This window comes from Lygodium microphyllum, chromosome 8, assembly GCF_053477565.2.
Source record: "Lygodium microphyllum isolate KBCC chromosome 8, Lygodium_microphyllum_v1.1.10, whole genome shotgun sequence".
Lineage (NCBI taxonomy): Eukaryota > Viridiplantae > Streptophyta > Polypodiopsida > Schizaeales > Lygodiaceae > Lygodium > Lygodium microphyllum.
Window position 1 is genome coordinate 124811207 of NC_141142.1, and position 8326 is coordinate 124819532.

Genomic DNA, 8326 nt, shown 5'->3' on the forward strand with positions numbered 1-8326 from the left:
CTCTTTATCTCTTTCTTTATTCTCTTTCTCTCTCTCTCTCTCTCTCTCTCTCTCTCTCTCTCTCTCTCTCTTCATTTTCTTTTCTTCATCTCCCTCTCTCATTTCCTCTCTTTCTCCCTCAATGCATCTCATTCTCAAAAAAAACAAACAAAAGAAAAGAAGAAAGCACAATGACAACAAACCAAGAGGAGGCAATGTACTTACTATAAAGGCCCGAGGATAGATTCTTTGTCTCCTCTTCACGACATCCCCTCTTTCTCCTTCGTGCACTTCTCCCTCTTCTTTGTGTACGGTAGCGGTTGTGCCCGCGGCAGTGAGAAGCTTTCCTTGCCTCTCTTTCTCTCCCTCTCCCTCCCAAAGCTACAATCTCTTTCGCTCTCTCCCAACAGCAAAATGCTGCACTCAGCTTTTCGCTACTTTTTTTTCTTAGAGTGGTGTCGCTATTTGCATCAAAACAAATAGGGACGCCGCTATTTTGTGTCAAAAACTATCATCGCTATACCCCCATTCCCTTGTAGTATAATTAACTATTAACTACTACAAATACTACATAAGTCTAACTAATTAACTAATACTACTTAAATATAAACTAAAAATTTAATAAATGTAATAACAGTTTTACCTTTTAGCCAATTGATTATCTAAAACATATTAAATTAATAAACGTAAACTAGTCGATGCAATGATACTAATCATTGTGCCACGACAACACAATCGATATGCCATAACAACACAACCAATCTATGCCATGATTCATTAATCATTAATCCTAATGTATTAAGCAAAAGTGTGAGAAGGGTGACGTATTAAGCGTAAGCATGAGAAGGAAAAGTCACAATGTACTTATGTCTCTTACTTGCATATCAATGTCTTGATCATCGAGTCTCTCTCTTACATCTCTTATTTGTAGGTCGATGTGTCAATCATCAGGTCTCTCTCTCACACACACACACACACACACACATTTATTTACTTTATTATATTTTTAGCATTTCGTAACTCAACAGATAAACCCTCATCATTGTAAAGGCTTGCAATACATCGCTAAGTCAAAAGGAATAGTTCAAACCTTCAACTTAAAGCTGAGCAATGGCTTGCTGCCATTGTAGCCATGAAAACATAGAAAAGACAACATAAAAGGTAGTGAAGGCTTAAGAACACGCATGAAAAAGCAAAGATGCGATAGCAAAGGAATGAAAAATACACAGGTGATCTTCAAAACGGACAAGAGAAAGTAAAACTTCTACCATATAAAGGAATGAAAGGCACACATAAGATCTTCATCAAAACAAGTAAAGGTAGCAAAAGCAAAAAGAAACAAAGCTACAATAGTAAAGGAATGAAAAACACAGGGAGGATTTATATCGAAGCAAGTGATGAGTATGGAGATTGAAGCAGAGTTTATAACAAAGGCTTACCTCAAAATACTCATTGTGCATGGCGTTGCAATTGGAGATGAGCCTGCAAGCAAAGGCACGGCGACGACATTATCGATACTCATTGATCAACCTCCTTCCTTGTTGCAAATGAGTCAAGGCCTCTTGCAAGAGTTTCTTAGCATGCTTTTGCGAGAAGCCTAACCCTACTTTCATGCTTTTGCTTTCACCTTGGTTTTTTTTTTCATGCTATAACTGTCCACCTAAGCAATGGTAGCTTCTCAGTTTTGAAGCAGCACTCCCTCAACCAGCTGCAAAATTTTTGTTCTATATCACCTTGGTTTTTTGCTTTCACTTTCATTCATGTTCCCACTAGTGCTTCGTTATGGATACTTTGAATAGTGATTAATTGGTTGGTTTAACGTTAAAAATTCAAAAATATAATTTTAAAAATCGAACAAATGAGAAAATGTATAAAAGAGAAACCTCCCTAGCTGAACGTGTTACACCGTCCGGGGCCCCATGTGGACAAGAAGGGTTTTCGATTTTTGACGGAAACTCCTGGAAACGGTTTCCATGAAAGCGCCTAATGGGAACCGCTCTTTTATTTATGGAAGGGGGTTGCGCAGCACACAAACTTGTACGGTGGGCTCACGTCGCTCATAGTTGTACCGATGGTTTCACGCTCCACATTTATTATTTTGGGCGCTCGGCCCGATTGCGTGCCCCTCAAAAGAGGGGCGCGTCCATAGCAAAGAAAGGCGGGCGGTGCAGTTTATAAGAAGCGCCACCACCGCAGCCTCGAGACAACCCATCAACCACTCACCCACTCACTCAATCATTCGACATATAACATTGATACTTTCATAGAACAGTACAGATTAAGCTGCATGTCCAAGAGCTCCTCTAATTCTCATCATTCGCCGGCGCCGCCAGCAGAGCCGGCGCGGGCTCGTAAAATGGCCAATCCAGCGCCCCTGGGACTATTCGGCTTCGCCGTCACGACGCTGGTGCTGTCGAGCTACAATGCGGGGACCTTCGGCGTCCGCGCCTCCGATCCCATCAATGCGGTGGTGGGCCTGGCTGCCATCTATGGGGGCGCCGCCCAGGCAGTGGCAGGCCTCCTGGAGTTCTGGTACGGGGATACCTTCTCGGCCACGGCGTTCGCCTCCTACGGGGCCTTCTGGATCTCTTTCGCCTGCTTCCTCCTGCCATCCTTCGGCGTCGACTCAGCCTACCAAGCTAATACAGCGGCGCTCTCCCACGCCAAGGCCATCTACCTGCTGGGCTGGACCCTCTTCACCTTCGTGATGCTGATGGCAAGCGCCAGGACCTCCCGCGCCCTCTTCTCGCTCTTTTGTGCCGTGGCTGCCACCTTCGTCCTGCTCACCTCCGGCGAATTCGCCGCCTCCGTCCGCCTCCACAGGGCCGGGGGCTTCATGGGCCTGTTCACGGGCGTGCTGGCCCTTTACAACGCCCTGGCGGAGCTCCTGGAGACGCAAGAGCAGCCCCTGCTCCGCCTACCGCTAGGAAAGTTCGTCGACCGCTCTCTGCCAGCCGCCAGCCGTGTCTCTCACGCCGCCGACCTGGAGGCGCAATAGCGCCCACAACTCTATTTTAAATGTAAAGTATATTGCCAACACTTTTTCTAGCCTATTTAATAGAAATTAAGGCCGATTACAGGCTGAGGCCCGCAGGACGCAAGAAGGCCTTAGGGTGGTTACACACCGCCATTGCCCGCCCAATCTGTGCCCAGTTTGTGGGCACAGGAAAATTTGACTTCGGCGGTCACCTGTCCGCCACCTGCTTACATACTGGGCAGTGGACACTTTTCGTTATCAATAAGTGTTCGTCCACAATAGTTTACACACCGGCCACCACCTACCAGCGGACACTTCCTGAATTGTATGTGGAATGAAGGGATGCTACGAATGTTAATCATCATTCTCATAATAATTATTTTTAGAATGCTTGATTAAACACTTTAAATCGACTAATAAACCTTTAAAAAAAGTCACCAAAAAAATTGAAAACATGATTCTGAGGTTTTTCCTACCAAAGAACTCCAAGATTATGACCTTATTGTGTCGTTGCTTTCTGCGCCAATATATTTGTTTCTATGGTGACTACTATTCATGTTTTTGGAAGCTCACTCGCTTCCAAGAGAGCAGGGGAGTTGAACCCCTTCGCCATGTTGTTGAGGCATGGCTCTACCGAGCTCTCTACGGAAAGGTGGAAAGAGGAAAATTTTTTTAGCACACCACCCCTCTTTCCACCTTTCCACCTGCGCTGCAGATGCAAGGATGACAGAAAACTTAAAAAAATCATGCAAGGATGGTTAAAAATTACTTACTTGGATGTGATTGTGTTTACTCACCATTGTCATCGTCGTCCATCTCCTCCGCAGAGTCAGAATCACCAAATATTGTTCTCACATTTGTGCTCTCCCTCTCTTGATACATGGCTCGAGCAATGTTATCTCTTAGAGATACCCCCCCAAGATGGATTGCCTCTTGTGTTGGCTCCGCTGCTTGAGCTCTTTGTATTGCTTGTGTGGTACCTGTGTTAGTTAGCATAGCAACCTCCGCTAATCCATTCCTCAAACTATTTTGCTAGTCCATGTCTTGATGAGCCGCATTACTTTCTCTATCAAGTTTTGTTGTCGCTTCATGTATCCATGCATCATCAAAACCATCTCCATGCACAATGCATATATTATGTAGAACAATGCATGTTGCCACCATCTTTGGGACATTTTGTAAAAGCATGTCACATCTCTTTAACAATATACGAAATCGCGCTTTAAGGATGCCAAATGCCCTTTCAACTGGCATACGAGTACTTGATTGTATGTAATTCCAATAATAACGTTCCGGAGATAGCCCATCCTTACTACCCTTGAAAGGAGGAAGCATCCAAAAGTGTGCAGGATAAGCACAATCGCCTAGTAGACAGTATTGTCCCAGAGCTTTGTTTGTGCATCATTATCCTAGGTCTGAACGTTGAAAAACATTCCAATCGTGCATAGAACCTGCCTAACCAACGTCATAGTCCCAAACAACACAATTGGCAGCCACACTTATCTGTAGAATAATAGAGTGGAAGCCCTTCCTATTAAAATAATCTTTGTGGTTCTCCCTTGGGGCAATTATGGGTATATGACTACCATCTACTGTACCAATAACATATGGTATGCCTCGAAGGGCTTGAAATGCACCAGCATATTTTTGCATTTGTTGTGGGGAAGGCCACTTTACATACATACTATGCAACCCAGAAGCACCCAGTGCATCGCAAAAGTCCAAAACAACCATTGTGTAAACAAAGTTGAGACTCCGTATAAATCGGCTATTAGTCCCAAACTTGAGCTGCTTGCCAAGCGATGCGGAGCGACATAGACCTGCTTCTCCACAGGTACTGCCCTTCTATAGTTCGTATTCTTGCGTCGCATTTGTGGTGCTAATTTCGCGACAAGATATTCAAATGTACTCCTGCTAACTTGTAACCTGCTTTTAAACATTCGGTTTGTATAACTCCCCATAAGCCCCTGCTCCATAAAAGTTTGTGGTCTTTGATAAGCCCAACATGACCGTCGATCGTGCCTTCGCTGACCTATCCTGGCTCGACGTGCAACATAACCTCGAGCCATGCACTCCATCAAAGTATGCAATAGCATGCTATCATCGTCCCCGTCATCCAAATCACTCAACAAAAGTTGAAACATTGCTATGACAGCGACTACAACACCGATGACACACATTATCAAAAGACTTTCGTCGTCCATTCACCTGTCAAAAGATTAGACGAAACCTTATGAGACACTTAAAGAGAGATGTGAAGGCAGAATAAAAAACTTGTTTTTTAAAAAGTTCCAAATTCATCTACAGTTGAATTCATCATTCCTTTTTAAGACTTTTGATCACATCTAATAGACCAGATACTGAGGAGGCAAGTGTGTCCATGATAACGAGCTTGCGCTCTTCAAATGTTTTTTTTTCCTCAAGGTTTGATTTTTGGTTGGCTAACATTGATCGAGCGGTGGTAGCCATGTCACTGAGAAACTCCTCTATCTTTCTACCCTTTTTATTGCGTGCTCCTTGGTTGGTTGTTTGATCATGCACGATCTTCGAAGGCTCATTGGAGCCAATGTCTTCTTGGGTGTGGTCACCTTGATCATTGGAGACTGATGTATTGTTGTCTTTTGACAAAGACAACCCACCAACAGATGAGGCATGTGCATCGCTAACAACATTGGCAAGATTCCATATATATTCATCCACAATATCATATCACTGACAAATGATTCTGTGATCATTGCCTGATATGGCATTGTGGGCCTTATCCTTTCTGTATGACTCATAAATGCGTCCCCAACGTTTTCTGCATGCCTCACCATCTTTGTCAAACTCTAGAAATAGCGATGCTAGCTGGGTGGCAACCTTGGACCATATATCCACTCCTTGCTTCGGTGGCTTTGAGAACTCCACACTCATGGATCCTCGGATGTGAATGAGTTGTACTGTCCATGCATCCTTCCATTGCGCAAATGGTTTTTTTGTGGCTATTGTATGATCTTGTGTCTCAAGACCGTCGTTCTGATTCTTTCCTTTCCGCGCCCTCTTTGGTTTAGGAGGTTTAGGAGCATCAGACTCCGATGATGTTCATCGTGGACGTTGTTTGGTGGCATTCTCGGAAGATGGAACCATTGGTTCTTGAGCCTGAACCAAGTCAACCTCTTCACATGAGTCTTGGTTGGCATCACAAGAACTTATTGCTTGTGGTTCTTGTTGTCGTGGTGCTGAGAGACCATGTTGAGGACTATGTGCAACTGGACGAAGAAATACATTATTGTGTACTGTTGTGGGTCTCTCTATACCTAATTGTCTTGGTCGTTGGAAAGGTACGAATTGAGGAGGACGAGGATTGAGCAAAGGAGGGCTGTTTGGAAACACATTTACAGGGATATTGCCAATGGCGGTGTGGCTTGGCATGTGGTTTGGAACACCCACACTTTGGCTCGAAAAGTAAATGAAGTCATTATTGGATATTGCATCTTGGCTCATTTGAGACATGAACTAGTGATACTCTTCCATGGGAGTGATCTCTTGAGAATCCATTCCAATCGTCCACCTTACGCATGAAAATTGATTCATCATTTACACTATGTGAATGGACAAACAAGTTTATTGTTCTTTACATAATGCACTCCACTAGTGATACTCTTCCATGGGAGTGATCTCTTGAGAATCCATTCCAATCGTCCACCTTACGCATGAAAATTGATTCATCATTTACACTATGTGAATGGACAAACAAGTTTATTGTTCTTTACATAATGCACTCCATTTTTTTAATCTGCATTTCAATAATTGATTGTGAGGTATAGACAAGTTTATTGTTCTTCACATAATGCACTCCATTTTTTTAATTTACATTTCAATAATTGATTTCAATAAAGAAAATGAAATGTTATACATATACACTAACTCAAACAAAATGATGGGATGTATGTATAGACAAGAAGTTTAGGCCATTGTCAACCTATAATAGATGCCAAACATATATAGCGGAACTAAGAAAGGATTTATTGCAATGATGAACATATATCAAACAATATGGTTAAAGAACAATAAAGAAAAGGAAATGTTATACACATACATTGATTCAAACAAAATGATGGGATGTTTGTATAGACAAGATGTTTTAGCCATTGTCAACTTGTAATAGATGCCAAACATATATAGCGGAACTAAAAAAGGATTCATTGCAACGATGAACATATATCAAACAATATGGTTAAAGAATAATAAAGAAAAGGAAATGTTATACATATACATTGATTCAAACAAAATGATGGGATGTATGTATAGACAAGATGTTTTAGCCATTGTCAACCTATAATAGATGCCAAACATATATAGCGGAACTAAGAAAGGATTCATCACAACGTAATTAAGGCCAAGTAATTTAGCCCAAGTACCTAGTGAATCATGTTTCCACCCAATAACAGTCACTACTTCCAATAAAGAATAATTAAGGCCATACAACCACTACTTGTCCATATAACCACAACCTTTGCACAATCACCATTAGATTTGCTGCTCGAGTAATTTAACTTAAAGTTTAATTACACCCATTACGTGCAATGGCATAGAATCCAAAAGAAATTAATGTTTCTTCCTCTTCGCACACATAGACCAATCAAGCAAAAGGCAAGAAGAGAGCACATTTTTCTTGTAGGGTGTGAGTACTACCATAGACAAGAGGAGCCACAACACAATCAAGTCATGTGCTCAAGTGAACATCTCTAAAGTGCTCAACTCAAGTCCACCAAAATACTAGGATGGCTCTTAACTCGAGACGATCACTCGAGACTTCATATAGATACTCTTAACCCGAGAGCCACATGCACTTAAAGTATACCCTTTTACATATGGATAACTAGTGTGTACCCCATTCAAGCCCATACCCTTTTACACTTAAGATTGTAAATGGGGTTGTAACCTAGTGGTTCTCAAGGACAAGAGAGCCAATGGGGTTATAGCCTAATGGTTTGAGTATGGGTTGAGTGCTGAAGGTATGTATTCATCAAATCTTAAGTTCTACTTCTCGAGTGTTACAAAACATTATGTGTGTAAAGATGTCCTCAGCCTTCAAGGTAGATCATATTTTCTTAAAAACCCTAAGTGCTATCTTATAGACAAAATGGATATGTCAAAGGCATTTTCAACATCCGACTTACACAATCTACAGATTCCTTGTGCCTTGTTTTATTTTTTATATATCATACCCTCCTTATAACTAATGCTCTTATCATAACTAATGATTACCAGGGCAATCAAAGAGAGAGAGAGAGAGAGAGAGCATACCTGTGAATGTTGTGAAGTACCAATCCGATAAAGACCTCTGCCTCCGAGCCAGAGATATGAGAAAACCCTCCGTTGAAGCTT

The 8326-nt window shown here is 42.1% G+C and overlaps 1 pseudogene; it reads left to right on the plus strand.

The window, feature by feature from the left end:
* Positions 1 to 2335: 2335 nt before the first annotated feature.
* Positions 2336 to 2977, plus strand: LOC148032824 (accumulation of dyads protein 2 pseudogene; annotated as a pseudogene).
* Positions 2978 to 8326: the final 5349 nt, after the last annotated feature.